General features: G+C 51.5%; 2 long non-coding RNA genes across 5 annotated transcripts in view; one reads left to right on the forward strand and one right to left on the reverse strand.

The window, feature by feature from the left end:
* Window positions 1-2,151, forward strand: part of LOC135095350 (uncharacterized) — an 8,600-nt gene extending 6,449 nt beyond the window's left edge. Inside the window, exon 9 of one of the 3 annotated variants that reach the window (XR_010264334.1) lies at window positions 1,832-2,151. This is a non-coding gene — a long non-coding RNA (uncharacterized LOC135095350). The remainder of the gene's footprint in view (window positions 1-1,831) is intronic. The other 2 variants (XR_010264332.1, XR_010264333.1) reach the window with 2 other exon arrangements.
* LOC135095352 (uncharacterized) overlaps window positions 1-17,500 on the reverse strand; it is a 57,118-nt gene that overhangs the window by 29,186 nt on the left and 10,432 nt on the right. The window contains exons 3-4 of one of the 2 annotated variants that reach the window (XR_010264337.1): window positions 5,830-5,893; window positions 5,206-5,569 (exon numbers count right to left, since the gene is read on the reverse strand). This is a non-coding gene — a long non-coding RNA (uncharacterized LOC135095352). Of the gene's footprint in view, window positions 1-5,205; window positions 5,570-5,829; window positions 5,894-17,500 lie in introns of those variants that run through there. The other variant, XR_010264336.1, reaches the window with a different exon arrangement.

Raw genomic sequence — 17,500 nt, forward strand, 5'->3', positions numbered from 1 at the left:
ACATCTATCACTTCACAACCTTCTATCTGATCGCCAGTATGGGTTCCGTCAAGGCCGCTCTACTGGTGATCTTCTGGCTTTCCTTACTGAGTCTTGGTCATCCTCTTTTAGAGAATTTGGTGAAACTTTTGCTGTTGCCTTGGACATATCAAAAGCCTTTGATAGAGTCTGGCACAAAGCTTTGATTTCAAAACTACCCTCCTACGGTTTCTATCCTCTCTGTAACTTCATCTCAAATTTCCTTTCTGACCGTTCTATTGCTGCTGTGGTAGACGGTCACTGTTCTTCTCCTAAATCTATTAACAGTGGTGTTCCTCAGGGTTCTGTCCTGTCACCCACTCTCTTCTTATTATTCATTAATGATCTTCTAAACCAAACTTCTTGTCCTATCCACTCCTATGCTGATGATTCCACCTTGCACTGCACTTTTCCACGTCTTTTCATAGACGTCCAACCCTTTAGGAGGTAAACACATCATGCAGGGAAGCCACAGAACGCCTGACTTCTGATCTTTCTAAAATTTCTGATTGGGGCAGAGCAAACTTGGTATTGTTCAATGCCTCAAAAACTCAATTCCTCCATCTATCAACTCGACACAATCTTCCAGACAACTATCCCCTCTTCTTCAATGACACTCAACTGTCCCCCTCCTCTACACTGAACATCCTCGGTCTGTCCTTTACTTATAATCTGAACTGGAAACTTCACATCTCATCTCTAGCTAAAACAGCTTCTATGAAGTTAGGTGTTCTGAGACGTCTCCGCCAGGTTTTCTCACCCCCCCCCCCAGCTGCTAACTCTGTACAAGGGCCTTATCCGTCCATGTATGGAGTATGCTTCACATGTCTGGGGGGGGTTCCACTCATACTGCTCTTCTAGACAGGGTGGAGTCAAAAGCTTTTCGTCTCATCAACTCCTCTCCTCTAACTGACTGTCTTCAGCCCCTCTCTCACCGCCGCAATGTTGCATATCTAGCTGTCTTCTACCGCTATTTTCATGCCAACTGCTCTTTTGATCTTGCTAACTGCATGCCTCCCCTCCTTCCGCGGCCTCGCTGCACAAGACTTTCTTCTTTCTCTCACCCCTATTCTGTCCACCTCTCTAACGCAAGAGTTAACCAGTATTCTCAATCATTCATCCCTTTCTCTGGTAAACTCTGGAACTCCCTGCCTGCTTATGTATTTCCACCTTCCTATGACTTGAATTCCTTGAAGAGGGAGGTTTCAAGACACTTATCCACCAATTTTTGACCACTGCTTTGACCCTTTTAAGGGACTGGCACTTCAGTGGGCATTTTTATTATTAGATTTTTGTTGCCCTTTTCCAGTATCCTTCCTACATAAAAAAAAAAAAATATATATATATATATATATATATATATATATATATATATATATATATATATATATATATATATATATATATATATATATATATATATATATATATATATATATATATATATATATATATATATATATATATATATATATATATATATATATATATATATATATATATATATATATATATATATATATATATATATATATATATATATATATATATATATATATAGAGAGAGAGAGAGAGAGAGAGAGAGAGAGAGAGAGAGAGAGAGAGAGAGAGAGAGAGAGAGAGAGAGAGAGACCATAAGAAAATGAGAATTTATCAGAAATCCCAGAAATTGTTAGTGTTTTAATTTTTCATGTTTCTATGGCAGGAATCGTTTAGTTGGGCAAGTCTTTCACCAACTACATCATTTTTTTCGGTTTCTTTTGTGCATTAGGAGTGATGGAATTGGTTCAGTCATTCCAGTTAATTTTTTCAGTATTACGAATTGTTCAGGTGGTCGAATGTTCCAGCTATCGGTTTACTCCAGCCACCCTCACTGAGCAGATATGAAAACAAGAGCCGCTGAGAGGTTTGAACTATTCGTCTGCTGCTTTTAGTGTTTGTGGTGCTGCTCCAAGTTGTTCTCTTCGCTTATTCCAAGGCCATCAGTCGTGGCAAGAACCAGTAAAATCATACAACTTCAGGCATTTAAGTACTTCAACAACTCGATTACTCTTTTTACTGGCAGTGGTAGTGTTCCAGAGAGAGAGAGAGAGAGAGAGAGAGAGAGAGAGAGAGAGAGAGAGAGAGAGAATTATTATTATTATTATTATTATTATTATTATTATTAGTGTTATTATTATTATTTAATAGAAAAAAAGTAGATTTGTTGTTTACATGAATACATAAAAAAAAACTTTAATTATTTAATAGAAATAAAAAAAAATACGAAGATTTGTTGTTTACATGCATACATTAAAAAAAACTTTAATTATTTAATAGAAATAAAAAAAATACGTAGATTTGTTGTTTACATGAATACATTAAAAAAAAAACTTTAATTATTTAATAGAAATAAAAAAAAATACGTAGATTTGTTGTTTACATGAATACATTAAAAAAAAACTTTACTTACCCTATTTTATAATACACATTTCATACAAAAAACAGACCATTGTGTTCACCTGCACCACGACACACTACCAAGCATGAGAAGCCAAAACTAAAATAAATAAATAAATAAATAAATAAATAAATAACTGCTGATGTTAAAATATTTCATTCAAAAACTTGATAACTGTACTTGATGTCAGTGGCGTTTGAAAAAATATATATTTCTCTTACGCCACAACATTCTATTAAAGTCGAAGGCAGGAACCACAACAGTAAAAACTGACTGTAGACATGAGAACAACTCCAAGAACTCGAATACTTCTTTTAATGTCAGTAGTGTTTGAAGAATGCATGCTTCACCTCCACAGCCACATTTCATTAACCTCGCAGGGGGAAAAAAAAGACAATTTCTGGAACTCATTATTCTTTTTGTCATTAGCGACTAAGAAAATAATCGACGACACTTACACTGCGTCCTATCAAGGTTGGTGGAGAAGCCATTGGACTAAAGAAAACCAAGAGTCCACTTCATTACACCTCTCCAGTCAGTGATACCTTTGGAAATTCTCAACTTTTCACCACAAAACGTTCCATCAAGGTCGGTGGAGAAGCCTGTGTTCTTTATATACCTGTGTGTGTGTGTGTGTGTGTGTGTGTGTGTGTGTGTGTGTGTGTGTGTGTGTGTGTGTGTGTGTGTGTGTGTGTAGGGGGAGGAGGTTGACGGTCTCTGTCTGTCTGCATGCCTGTTTGTATGTATGGTTGTCTGTCTGTCTGCCCGTCTGCTTCCCCTGTCCCCTCACTCTCTCTCTCTCTCTCTCTCTCTCTCTCTCTCTCTCTCTCTCTCTCTCTCTCTCTCTCCTCTCTCTCTCTCTCTCTCTCTCTCTCTCTCTCTCTCTCTCTCTCTCTCACTCTCTCTCCTCTCTCTCTCTCTCTCTCTCTCTCTCTCTCTCTCTCTCTCTCTCTCTCTCTCTCTCTCTCTCTCTCTCTCTCTCTCTCTCTCTCTCTCTCTCTCTCTCTCTCTCTCTCTCTCTCTCTCTCTCTCTCTCTCTCTCTCTCTCTCTCTCTCTCTCTCTCTCTCTCTCTCTCTCTCTCTCTCTCTTTCTCTCTCTCTCTCTCTCTCTCACACACACACACACACACACTTTTCCACTCCGCTTCGCCTACAACGAAACATCCCCACACACCGGAGGAACTGCACACACAAGCAAAAATGGAACCAATTAATACAATATTTTATATGCGAGGAAAACAAGTACATCACAAACTGACGCACATACTCAAGGACGCCACGTACATAAACACAACTCCAGCAGAAGAAAATGAACATCGTCTCTTCAGGAAACCAGTAAACACATTTCGAAAAGCCTTACCTGAACCAATATATGAATAATACAACTGTTGTACTATTATTTTAGAAAACTAAATGAACTGAAACACCTGTGGCGCAGACAAGACGGCATTTCTGTCATTTTTCATTCTCATACTTCTGTCACTGTTCTTCACCCAACCTCTACTACTTCTTTCAACCCCACTGTCTATCCCTCATTATCTGATTTGATCCCTCTTGTCTCACCAGCCACGCACATACATCAATAGCCTAAACAGGTGTATAGAAGTCTTACAAAGGACTCCACCACCACTTCCTCCTCCTCCTCCTCTTCCTCCTCCACGCTTAACCCACATGGCGTCTGTGTGGAGCAATTACTGAAGGGAAGAAAGAAGGTGAGAAGCGAAATAATGCAGAGCTGAAGGAGGGAAGTGGAGCAGGAGGTGGAAGAGGTGTAGTGGGTGCAGAGAGAACAGAATGCAAGATATGAGCGCACAAGAGGAAAGAACGAGGGGGAAGAAGAGGGGAAAGAAGGGAAGAGTGAGAGTGGTAGAGGGTAATAGGAGGAAGGAGTGTAAAGCAAGGAAAGGAGTAAAAGAATGTAGAGGAAAGAAGAGAGGAAGGAAGGAATAAGGTGAAAAAGAGGGAATATGTAGTGTGAGACTGGGCAAGAGAAACGAATGAAAGGGTGCAAGAGAGAGAAAGGTGCAGGAGAAAGGGAGGAAAGCGAAGGAGTGTGGAGGAGGGAAGGAAGGCGCGAATGGGGAGAGGAAAACAAGAATGAATGAATGTAAGGATAAGGAAGGAAGGAATTGCAGTGAAGAAAGAAAGAAAGAATGAAAGAAGAAGAGGGAAGGAGAGAATCGATGAGAGAAAGGAAAATAATGAATAACAATGGATGTGTAAAAGGGAAAGAGGCATTGAGTGGAAGCGAAAACGTGTTGATTATGAAAAGGAAGAAGGAAATGAATGATAGTGAATGAAAAAGGGGGAAAAAAAGGGGAAAGTCCACGTGAATAAATTGGGCAGAAGGAAGGAGTAAGTGGAAAATGGAAGAAGAGGAAGTAGTAGGAAAAAGAAGAGATAAAAACAAAAAAAAAAAGCACAGTAGCGATTTGTTACGAAAGAGGAAATACGAAAGAGGAAATAAAGTAGAGGAAAAACTATATAAATCTGATCACAATTCAGATTTAATTTCCTGCACGAGTTTGTTTTGTACTTTGTGTTGTGGTGGTGGTGGTGGTGGTGGTACAGGTGTTAACGGCTGTGGTTGTGTTGCTGTTGTGTTGGGGCTGTGGTGGTGGTGAACCAGATGGTGTGGAGCTGGAGTTGTTGTTGTTGTTGTTGTTGCTGTTATCGATTTTTATATTGTTTTACAGAGAGAGAGAGAGAGAGAGAGAGAGAGAGAGAGAGAGAGAGAGAGAGAGAGAGAGAGAATGTTAAAGGAAACCTGGTGTGTCGTGGCGTTGACCACACTGAAAGGCAGGAATCTACTCGTAATTAGGAGTAGCCGGAGATTATAGGAAGCCGTGCCACGTAACAAGGAACATAATATGCCATTTTGTCTCAATCCTTATTTATATTTCCAGTTCACATTACCCACATCAGTGCACTACACATTCTCGATCCAATGGGCATATTTGTTGCTCCAGTCCGGCACTACAACCAGACTTGTAATTAGAACCAGTGGAGTTGGCACCCCACTTTCCACACGATCAGCTACACTGCCCTCACGTTGACACCACTCGGCCCTACTCGTCCACCTGGCAACCTAACGCCGTTGGCTGCTAACTCCTGCAACCATACACCAACATAACTATTCTTACACAACCCTCACTATGCATCGCCCGATAATGGACAGTTGTTACCTAGCCCAACAATCACAATTCACTTTGTTCTCCCCGATAAGGAACATTATTTATAGAACCCGTTAAACACACACTTAACACTTAAGTGTAGTTATCAATGCCTCTGAATAACATCTTTTCCAATTGTGTGCAATAGAAAACACAGTGAAAACAATTACTAGGAAAGAAAAGAGTAAGTGTACTCACCTCAAGAAGGCAGGTGTGTAGACTCTGGGAGACGGGAGGAAGCAAGGAGTGAGGCGGGAGGTGCCTGTGGGGAGAGACACACTGTGCTTCATGCTCTTACATTTATACTCCACAAGCACAAGTCTGTACCTGTGTACATCTATCTATTTGTATCTATCTGTATAAACACACACACACACACACACACAGAGAGAGAGAGAGAGAGAGAGAGAGAGAGAGAGAGAGAGAGAGAGAGAGAGAGAGAGAGAGAGAGAGAGAGAGAGAGAGAGAGAGAGAGAGAGATCCAAAAATGTACTCCTTGTTTGACTCGCTATAATTAACTGAATTTTTTTTTTCTTAGAAGCAGTTGGCCAAAATAATAATGTCAGAAGTAAGACAAAGCTTTGAAGAGAGAACATCTGTCATAAAGTGTTACTGGAGGCACGAAAATGTCAAAGAAGTGCAAAGACAATTCAGAAGACACTTTGACAGGGATCCACCAAGGTGACGCACCATTGCTCGCATCACAGCTAAGTTTGTACCAGATGGAACTGTTCACGACCTCCATAAGCAAGCGTGTGTAGTAGTAGTAGTAGTAGTAGTAGTAGTAGTAGTAGTAGTAGTAGTAGCAGTGGTTGTAGTGGTATTAGTGGTGGTAGTAATACTAGTGGTAGCAGTAATAGAAGTAAGGAGAGTAGAAGCCTTTGTGAGAGGAAAAAAGTAGTAGTAGCAGTAATAGTAGTAGTAGTGGTAGAGGTAATATTTGCGATTTGTTGCTACTACTACTACTGCTACTACTACTACTATTACTACTACTACTGCTACTACTACAACTACTACTGCTACTACTACTACTACCTCTAACACTATTACTACTACTGCTGCTAATAATACTATGTGAATATTAATAGTAATGCCTTAAAAATTGTTGCAAAAACAGCTGCAGTAGTAGTATTTATATTAGTAATAGCAGTAGTAATAATAGTGGTAATAATAGTAGTGGTAGAAGTTTTTTTGTTATATTGTTACTATAATTGTTATCAATATCACACACACACAGTAGTAGTAGTAGTAGTAGTAATAGTAGTTATAGTAGTAGTAAGAGTAGAAGCAATACTAGTTTTAATAATTTAGTATAATTTAATTATTTGATTAATTTTATTTATTTATTTATCTATTTCATTTTATTTATCTATTTATTTATTTATTTTTATTTTTTTGGTAGATATATGGTGTGTTTTGTGGATATGAGTGTGTTCATTGGTTGAACAAGTCCCTGTATATCAAGTAGACCTTTGTGTGTCGCTCAAGTACCGAACGGCCTGGAAACACTGAGCCAAAGGGACGCCGCTCAGTTTGCAGCCAGTGTGGCGGCGTATCTTTTGTGGTGCGCGTGTGTATCGCATTGTGTTCCTCCTCAAAGACTTAGTGGTGGTCAAGATAACCAGGATTGGCCAAGCCCTCCCTGAAGTGTGCTACCAGTAGTGTACCAGGTGTGTTGAGTAGCCGCCAGGCGTACAGCCATACGTGTGTTGTGTACATGTGCATGTTGTGTACAGAAAGACCTCCTGCTGGTGTTTTGTTAGTCCCATCATGCCGCTGGCCCGGGAAACTACACTTGCCCCTCTTCTCAGAGACGCCATCTTGTTGTGTCAGTCCGAGACGCCTCCTTCCCCCCCACCTCTCTTCCCACCACCCGCCAGCCACTCCTTCTCACTTCCGCCAGCACTTCTGGCCGCCCAATAGCCAGCAGCACCTTCACGGCAACTACCTGCCAGCACGCCTTCCTGTCCTTATCTCCTCCCACTCCCTCCCCCCCTTCCCTCAACCCACTCCTTCCTAATCCCATTTCGCCACCCACTCCTGCCAGGCCTCTAGTGATCTAGGTGGAAGCCGCCAGGAATATGAGAAGAGAAAACCAACAGGTAACCGTCAGCAGTTGCAAGTCCTTTAATCTCTTAACTCGCCAGAGATAGAGAAGAGAAAACCGACAGGTAACCGTCAGCAGTTGCAAGTCCTTTAATCTCTTAACTCTTTTTGTTCACCAGCTAAGGTTGTATTCATAGCCACTTGTTAGACTGGTTGAACTCTCTCTACCTTTATTTAACAAATACATGAACATATATACAAGAAATACTGAACATAAAAAATGATTTACATAAAGATATGGACAAAGAGAGTGAAGGTGTATGTGTATGTCTGTGTGAAGAAAGGAGTAATATGATGTATAGAAAAGACGTGTAACGTATGTGTCGAAAAGCGTGCACAGAATGTGTATGTATAAAAAAATGTGGAAGAAGAGATGAAAGACGAAAAATCTGTGCAGTAGAAAGAGAACGGGAGGCTGAAAACATATAAGAGAAAACGGAGTGCTTGGAGCGGTGACTTGTGTTTACATTACTGGTTCTGAGAAGCGCGTAAGTTTTAGTGTACCCTGAATATGAGAGAAAATGGGATGTTTCTATGGCTGACTAGATTATTTGCTACATAACTTCCCCCGAGTGAGGAGGCACGACGAACGATACGTGCTGCTTAGCTGTGGCGCGTGGTGCTGAAGGCGTGGCCGGCGATGTCGGGTCGTGAGGTGCCGTCGGGGTGTGCAGGCGGGCTTGACTCGGTCTATGGCTATGACATCGGAAGAGCCGTTTCTGTTGATGGTGATGTTTTTCCTCGTCCTGCGGAGGACCTCGAAGGGGCCTTCGTAGGGGCGCTGTAGTGATTTACGGACAGCGTCAACCCTGACGAAGACGTGTGTGCAGTCTTCGAGGTCCTGGCTGACGAAGGTCTTGGCGGGGTGCGTGCGAGGTTACACCGGCTGCAGGCTTCTCATCGACTCCTTAAGACTGCTGGCGAAGTCTTGGACGCTGCAGGGGCCGGCGTCGGGTGAGCTGGTAAGGAGCTCGCCAGGGAGTCGAAGAGTGGTGCCGTATACGATCTCGGCAGAAGAGTGGTGAAGGTCCTGCTTGAGGGACGTCCGGATGCCGAGGAGGACAAGGGGTAAGGTGGCGTTCCACTTCTCGCGTTGGTCGCTGGAAGCCATCAGTGACGACTTCAGCTGGCGGTGGAAACGTTCCACTGTAGCGTTGGCCTGAGGATGGTAGCTGGCAGTCCTGTATCGTCGAATGCCGAGTAGTGTCATCAGTTTGTTCCAGACACTGGACTCAAACTGGCCGCCGCGGTCAGAAGTGAGGCTGACAGGAACACCGAAGCGTGAGATCCACGTGCTGATAAAGGCACGTGCAACGGTGTCAGTGGTGATGTCAGTCAGTGGTGCAGCTTCTGGCCAGCGAGTGAAGCGGTCGACACAGGTGAGGATGTAGCGGTAGCCGTCGGAGTGAGGAAGAGGGCCAACGAGGTCGATATGGACGTGTTCGAAGCGTGTGGAGACTGGCGTGAAGGTGGCTGTAGGGGAGCGTGTGTGTCGCGTCACCTTGGAGGCCTGACAGGTGGTGCACCTACGTGTCCAGTCTCTCACGTCCTTGTTGATGGCGGTCCAGATGAATCGGGACGTCATCATGTGTTGTGAAGCTCTGATGCCAGGATGTGAGAGGTCGTGCAGCTGACGGAAGAGTGGATACCTGTGCCGTTGAGGCAGGTATGGTCTGACGGTGTTGGTCGAGACGTCAGCGTAGATGTGCACTTGAGTGCCTGGTAGCTGTACTCTCTTCATCTGTAGTGCGGCGTTTTCTTTTAGTTGCTGCAGCTCGGCGTCGTCGGCCTGATCGGCAGCAATGGCGGCGTAATCGATGAGAGAGGTAGATGTGGCACAGAAGTTGCGTGACAGGGCATCGGCTGGGGCGTTATCTTCACCTTTCACGTAACGGAGGTCCGTGGTGAACTGAGAGATGAAGTCTACGTGGCGCAGTTGACGTGGTGAGTAGGATGACTTGTTCTTGATGAAGGTGCTCGTCAGCGGCTTGTGGTCAGTGTAGATATGAAACTGACGTCCTTTGACAAAGTACTGGAAGTGCTTCAATGCCTTGTAGATGGCGAGGAGCTCTTTGTCGAAGGCGCTGTACTTCTTCTCGGCAGTGTTGAGTTTCTTGGAGAAGAAGGCGACGGGTTTCCAGGCACCGTCGATGTGTTGCTGTAGCACTGCTCCAACTCCGGTGTCTGAGGCGTCCGTGGCGATGGAAGTAGGGGCGTCTGGGGCAGGGAAACTGAGCGCTGTGGATGTGAGCGCCTTCCGGGCAGCGAGGAAAGCGTCCTCAGCTGCGGGCGTCCAGGCAAGGGTGACGGACTGGCCTCGTTTGGCTGGCTTCACTAAGGCGTAGAGAGGCTGGAGGAGGAGCGCGCATCGGGGAATGAACCTGTTGTAATAGTTCAGCATCCCGAGGAACTGCTTCAACTGGCGCTGAGTTGTTGGCTTCGGGAAATTCTGGATGGCAGTACAGCGACTTGCAGTTGGGGTGAAGCCTGAGGAGGACACAGTGTGGCTGAGGAAGTCGACTGAAGGCACGCCGAACACGGACTTGTCGGCGTTGACCTGGATGCCGTAGTCCTTCAGACAAGTGAAGACTTGCTCGAGGTGTTGGCGATGAGCAGCGTCGTCTGGGCTGGCAACTAGAATGTCGTCGACGTAAGTGAAGCAGAACTGCAGTCCTCGCAAAACTTCGTCCATGAAGCGCTGGAATGTTTGAGCAGCGTTCTTGAGACCGAAGGGCATCCTAGTGTATTCATATAGTCCGAAGGGCGTGATTATGGCCGTCTTCGGGATGTCCTCGGGGTTGATGGGGATCTGATGGAAGGCCTTTACGAGGTCGATCCTGGAGAAAATTGTAGAGCCGTGCAGTTGTGATGAAAACTCCTGAATGTTAGGCACTGGATACCTGTCCATCTCGGTGCGGGAGTTTAGGTCTCTGTAGTCCCCGCAAGGGCGTATGTCACCGTTTTTCTTGGGGACGACGTGAAGCGCAGACGACCAGTTGCTGGAGCTTGGGCGGATGATGCCTTGCTGCATCAGAGACTCAAACTCGGCCCTGACCTGTTTGTAGCGTTCTGGTGCTAAGCGACGAGCCTTGGCGAAAACAGGTGGTCCGGTGGTCTCTATGTAGTGCAGGACGTGATGTTTCACTGGCTGCGTGGCTGAGTATGGCTGTGTTAGTGTTGGGAAACCCTTGAGGATGGCGGCGAAGGGGTTATCTCGGCAGACTGCGGAGATTCCGGTGCTCTCGCCAGGTGCCGTTCGGCCACGGGTCCGCAGGGAAGTGAGACGATCCAGCAGCGTGCCGTGCTTCAAGTCGACTAAGAGGTCGTGGTGGCGTAGGAAATCGGCGCCTAGGATGGGTTGGGTCACAGCTGCCACGTAAAAGGTCCAGTCGAAGGAGCGGCGGAGGTTGAGTTCGAGGTGTAGTGTCTGCCGCGCGTACACAGGAATTTTCGAGGCGTTGGCTGCATAGAGGTGCGTGGTTACAGGCAACCTCTTCTGGCTGTCTGTGGCAGGCAGGACACTGACCTCAGCGCCGGTGTCGACGAGGAACTTAATTCCGGTGCGTCGGTCGTAGACGTGAAGTAGCTGTGACTTGGGCTGGCGGATCGTACGCGCCGTGAACGTCCGCCCGTTTAGTTTGACGCCGGGGTGGTGTTGTAAGTGCAGGGTTGGGTGCACTTAACGGCCTTGCTACCGAACCTGCTGTGGTAGTAGCAGACGCCCGGGGTGCGTGTAGTGCTACGCGACCGAGAGCGGTAGCGAGGGCGTCGAGGTGGCGGTGGGCGGCGACGCTGGCGGGGATTTTGTTGTTCCTGCATCGCGCTGACCTGCAGGGCCAGCTGCGACACAATGTGGGTGAGTTGCTGGACGTCTGCTGTGTTAGTGACAGTGGCGACTGAAGACGGTGGCGTTGCCGACGGAACTGTCGACATATAGTCGTCAGCCAGCTGCGCGAGGTCTGCTAGGTCGAGCTTATCTTTCACGCTGAATAAGCTGCTCTGTAGTGCTGGAGGAAGTCGCTGATAAAAGAGGTGGGCGAACATGGTCTTGTCCATTGTGTTGGGCTGATCGCCCAACAACCTCTTCATCCACCTAAGCAGGTCTGATGGCTTGTTATGCGAGTCGTGGAGCAGGGTGTAGTGACGCCTGTCGGCGAGGCGCGGGCTCCTCCGGCGCCAGGTGCCAGTGAGAGGTGGCAAGGGACGCCTGCTGGGCGCCACTGTGCAGTGCTGAGGGTGTGACAGCGATGGTCCTAGGCACGTACTTTACCGCACTCGCACTTACGGCTTGGAACGCACTGCCGTGAACGAAGTGTGTAGTCTGTGTGTGTGTGTATGTGTAGGTGTTGGTGTCTGGCACACGGGGGTTGGTACGCGCTGATGCACACTAGGGAGTTTTCTAGGGGCAGGGGTTAACACACACAGGGGGAGGGTGGACGACGGGGGAGAGGGGAGGGACGGTCGGGAGCACTAACACTTTGGTGGGGGAACGTTGCAGGGAACGCCGCCCTGTTGTCGAGCGGAAGACGGGAGTACCGGTGCAGGGGGCGCCGCCCTGTTGTAGAGAAGCGAAATCAGGGCCAGTGGGGTCACGGCCGGGTGGCGGTGACCGTGCGTGGTGAGCCGGAGAGGTGTTGCTGCTGCTGTGGTGGTGATGGAGGCTGGGCAACAGGTGTGGCAGGGGTGGCAGGTGACCAGGCAGCAGGTGGAGTTGGCGCGGTGGGTCACGGCAGCAGAAGAGGGAGTGACCTGGTGGCGGTGGTGAGGCGGCAGGTGAGCGTGGCCTCAGTGGCCTGGGTGGCTGGCGAGGCGTGGTAAGTCACAGCTGGGAGAGAGGGTGGCTGGTGACTGGTGAGGCAGCGGCGGTGACCACGGCTGCCGGGCTGGGTGACGGTGTGTGTGTGTCACGTGGCGGCTGGCCGGGCTGGGTGGCGTCGGTGGGTCACGGCTGGGCCAGGCTGGGTGGCGGTTTGGCCGTGGTGGTCCGTGTCAGGCGGGGGCTGACCTGGGCGAGGTACCTATAGCTGTGGCGACGCTATAGTGCTAAAGAACCTGGGACACAGCATTGGTGGAGCTGGCCACTACGGTCTAACTCCGAGTCACCATTTCTAGTGATCTAGGTGGAAGCCGCCAGGAATATGAGAAGAGAAAACCGACAGGTAACCGTCAGCAGTTGCAAGTCCTTTAATCTCTTAATTCGCCAGAGATAGAGAAGAGAAAACCGACAGGTAACCGTCAGCAGTTGCAAGTCCTTTAATCTCTTAACTCTTTTTGTTCACCAGCTAAGGTTGTATTCATAGCCACTTGTTAGACTGGTTGAACTCTCTCTACCTTTATTTAATTATTATTATTAAAGGTTTATTGAGTATTATGTCAACATATACATATATACATATTGCACAAAGGAAAAAATATACATGAATGTACATAATACACAAATCGGGCACCAGCCCGCAGGTGGGGGAGTCTTGGGTCCCGGTGGTGGGCGGTGCGGTGGCGCGGCGAGGAGTGCTGCTCGCCGGTCAGGAAAGGAGCTGCGACCTGTTCAGCGGGGCGGGGGCGCTGCCCTGAGAACTCGCAGCATCAGGTCTGTGGGCGTGTGGCGGACGATGAGGGCAGCCCTGGCCTCGCGGCTGCTGAGGAGATCACCGCCTACAGGATGGGCCGGTGGTGGCGGCGTTGGTCTGAGGGCGGCGGTGGCCGGACAGGACAGTAGGTAGTGCACTAGCGGGTGGCGGCTGTGCCTCCCGCAGTGGTCGCACTCCTGCCCCCGAAAGTCGTCGTACAGCTGTTCCCTGGTGCAGTAGCCCAGCCTTACGCGTTGCAGCAACACGCCGTCTGCTCTGGGCTGCTGCTGGGAGGCGTCCAACGACTGGTAGCCAGTGGCGGAGGCGTACCAAGCTGCCTGTCTCTTCCTTGTTTCCAGCTGCCGGTGCGTGTGGCGGGCGCGCTTGGTTGCGGCGAGCCTGGCTCGCGCCCTCACTTGGCTCAGGCTGGGCGGCACATGCCTTGTCACCTGGGGGCCACTAGCAGCTCTCTTGGCGGCTGCGTCAGCAGCCTCGTTGCCTCGTACTCCCACGTGGCTGGGTATCCAGTTGAGCCTCACCCGCCGCCCCTGCGCGGCGAGGCTCTGGAGGCTACCCAGGATGGCGGTGACGAGGCCCACGTTGTCGCTGGGATACGGCTGTTGTAGAGCCTGTAGCCCCGTTCTGGAGTCGGTGTGGAGCACCACGGTGCGCTCCCGCCGGTGTTGAGCGTGCTCCAGGGCCAGCAGGATGGCCACCAGTTCTGTCTGCAGGGTGGAGCAGTGGTCGGGAGTCCTCTCACACACCTCGGCCCCTCTGGTGATGGCAGCAGCGCCCGTCCTTCCGCTGTCAGGGTCAGCCGAGCCGTCGGTGTAGTACACAACACTGTCTGGCTCGGTGACCTGCGCCATGGCCATGAAGGCGTGCTGCCGCATCTCCTCCACGGCGCAGAGCGCCTTGCTGGCGGGCAGCTGTGTGGCGGAGAACTCTGCCGCGGGTGGCTCCCACGGGGGTGGGGCGCGGAAGGTGGGGGCAGGGAGGTCCGCCTGTGGCCAGTTCTCCATGCGAGCCAGGTTGTGGGTAGCCAGCGTGCACTGCAGCAGCCACGGGTTGCGGCGGAGAGATTCGGCACCCTGCGTCCCCGCCAGCCTTAGTCTCCTCTGTGTCACTCCCTCCGCGTCACGCTGCAGCACCCTCGCTACGCGGCAGGCCGTGATCTGCTGTACCCTGGTGGTGAGGGGTACCAGTCTGGTCTCGCTCTGCATGACGCATGCGCTGGACCACCTCGGTGCCCCCAGCATGGTCCTCATTGCGGTGTTTTGTAGCACCTCGATCCGCTCCTGCTGGTTTGGAGAGAGTGCTATGAGGACGGGGGCGCTGTAATCCACCAGCGAGCGAACAGCGTGCACGTAGTACTGGCGCAGGACGGAAAAAGTGGCGCCCGCGCTGATTCGCGTCATGGCCCGCATCACGTTCAGCCTAGACTGCGTCCTCTCCCTCAGGTAGGCGGCGTGGGCTGTGAAGGACAGTCGCTTGTCCACCCACACACCGAGGTACTGGTAGGAGTTGGTCCATGCCAGCTCAACTCCCTGGACGCGGAGCTGCCAGGTTGGGTCTGCCGCCTTCACCATCATGGCCCGGGACTTCTCTGCCGAGATCTTGAGCCCCAGGTCCTGGCATTTCCCGCTGATGAAGTCGAGTGCCTGCTGCGTCCTCCTGAGCTTGTTGCCCCTTCCGGTGACGACGAGGGCGAGGTCATCGGCGTAGCTCAGCAGGACGGTGCCAGCGTGGAAAGGCAGTGCCACTAGCTGTTCCATCAGCAGGTTGAACAGTAGAGGGCTGAGGATGCCGCCCTGGGGCGTCCCGTTCTCAAGTACCTTGAAGGTCGACCTCAGGCCCTGGAACCTAACCCTGGCGCGGCGGCGCTGCAGGTAGTCGCGGAGCCAGGCCAGCAGTCTTCCTCGCACCCCTTTCCGCACGAGTGCGTCGAGGATGGCGTGAGGGCTGGCTAGCTCGAACGCCTTCTCGAGGTCGATGAAGACGATGACGGCGGGGCGGTGGTCAATTTGGGTCAGCAGGGCGAGGATGCTGTCTGCCGTGCTCACTCCGCGGGTGTAGCCGAACACATGTGGGTGAGAGGGCCCCACGCGCCACTGTAGCCGCGCGAGCACCATCCTCTCAGCCGTTTTGGCCGTGCAGCTGAGGAGAGAGATGGGTCTGATCTTGGTGGGCTCTCTCGGCTTTGGAATCGGCTGAATGTCGGCTTCCTTCCACGCGGGCGGCAGACAGCCCGCCATCCATGAGGCGTTGATGGTGGCCAACAGCGCGGCGTCCCCAGCCGGCCCAGCGTGCGCCAACATGGAGTATGGCACGCCGTCCGCCCCCGCTGCCGTGTCGCGGCCTCTCCTCCTAGCCCGCTCCAGCTCTTGAAGGGAGAAGGGCTGGTCAGTCACGTCGGCTTCCTCCATCGCCTCCCTGACAGCCTCGTCGCGGTGTGGTCGGAGCTGCTGCTGGATGCGTTGTGTCTGGGGAGGAAGCTGGTCACTGGAGCTCCGCGTGGTGAACATGGTGGCAAGCCTCTCTGCCTCCTGCTGCGGGTGCGGGTGGGCGGGCGGGCGGGGCGGGGCAGCGCCGGAGGCTGTCCTCACGCTTCTCCACAGCTGGCCTAGAGACGTGTGGTGGCTAGAAGTGGCACACCACTTCAGCCACTTAGCCTCTCTGGCCCTCAGGGATACCTGCCGTGCGCGGGCCACCACATCCTGTAGGAGTCTTAGGTTGTTGGGGTTGGGGCGCCTTTTGTACAGTTTTCTGTGCTGGTTGACACGGTGGTTGTGCTCGCGCACCTCTTCGTTGTAGTACCACCAGTCTGTCCGGTGGCGGCGGCTCGGGGTGCACCTGGGGATGGCTGCGGCGGCTGCGGTCTGGATGGCCGTCGTCAGGTCCCTCTCCTGCTGATGTAGGTCGGCGGGCGGCTGATAGGCGGCCCACCACTCGTCAAGAGAGGCCTGAAACTTGGTCCAGTCCGCTCTCCTTATGTTCCAGCGTGGGGGCGGGCGGGGTGGGACCGGCGGGGCCACTGGGAGGGTGGTGAGGGTGGCAAAGTGGTCGCTGGTGAGGGTCGGGTGCACCTGCCACGTAGCGCCTGCCGCCAGGTCACTCGAGACCAACGTGAGGTCAAGCCTTCCTCCCCGGGTGTGGGTGGCCTCCCCTGTGTTGAGAAGGCACACGTGAGGGATTTCCTCGAGCAGCACGGCCAGGTGGCGGCCCGTTTCGTTGGCTGGGGACGGTGACTGTAGCATGGGGTGGTGGGCGTTGAGGTCGCCCGCAACCAAGAGACTGGAGTGGGAGGCGAGGGTGAGAAGCTCTCCTGCCTCCAGCTGGTGTCGCTGGCTCCTGTATACGTTGTATACCAGGAGCGGGAGACTTCCCACCTGCAGCTCCAGCGCCAGGACCTCCACACCGTCCCCGCAGTTGACTGGGGCTGCAACCCTACGGTGAGGGATTGTGCTCCTCACCAGCGCTGCACAGCCTCGGGTGCCCTCCGCTGTGGGGAGCGAGTGAAGGGTGTAGCCCGCCACCCTCCATTCAAAGTCGGCGGGCGTCAGTGTTTCCTGGAGGAGCACAACGTCAAGGTGCTCCTCGAAGACGGCCTGTAGGACTTGATGTTTCTTGGGTCGCAGGCCCTGCACGTTCCATTGCAGGACTCTGAGCCTGGGGGGCCCTGCAGGCTGGTCCGCGTGGGTGGCGCCCTCAGCATATCTCCTCTCCATGTTGGTGGTGAAGGTCTGGTGGTTGGAGGGAGGGGCACAGACGTGGGTCCCTCGAGTTCAGCGGTGGTGGCAGGAGGCCGCACTCAGACATGGCCGTGGCCGTCTCCTGGTGGAGAAGCGCGTCCAGATCGTCCCGCCTAGCGGGGACGTGATCAGGGCTGGCAAGCAGCTCCGCCATCAACTGCACCATCCGCGCCACGAGGCAGTTGACCACCGCGCGGGTTTCTTCGCTGAGACAGGCGGGCACCCCGTGGAGAGGATCGCTCGGGACCATGGCTCTCCTCCTCACCGTTGTCGGTGCTGGGCCTGTCGCCGCACGGGCGGGGGCGTCGCCGGGAGGGTCTCTCCCTTGTGTGCCGCTGCTCGGGTGGTGGGGCTTGGCTCGAGCATGCTTGGTAGGGGTGCTACCTGAGCGAGTGGAGGGGTGGGCGGAGGGGGTGCGGCTCTCCGTGCCTATGGCTGGAGGCT

Source organism: Scylla paramamosain, chromosome 48 (genome assembly GCF_035594125.1).
Source record: "Scylla paramamosain isolate STU-SP2022 chromosome 48, ASM3559412v1, whole genome shotgun sequence".
NCBI lineage: Eukaryota > Metazoa > Arthropoda > Malacostraca > Decapoda > Portunidae > Scylla > Scylla paramamosain.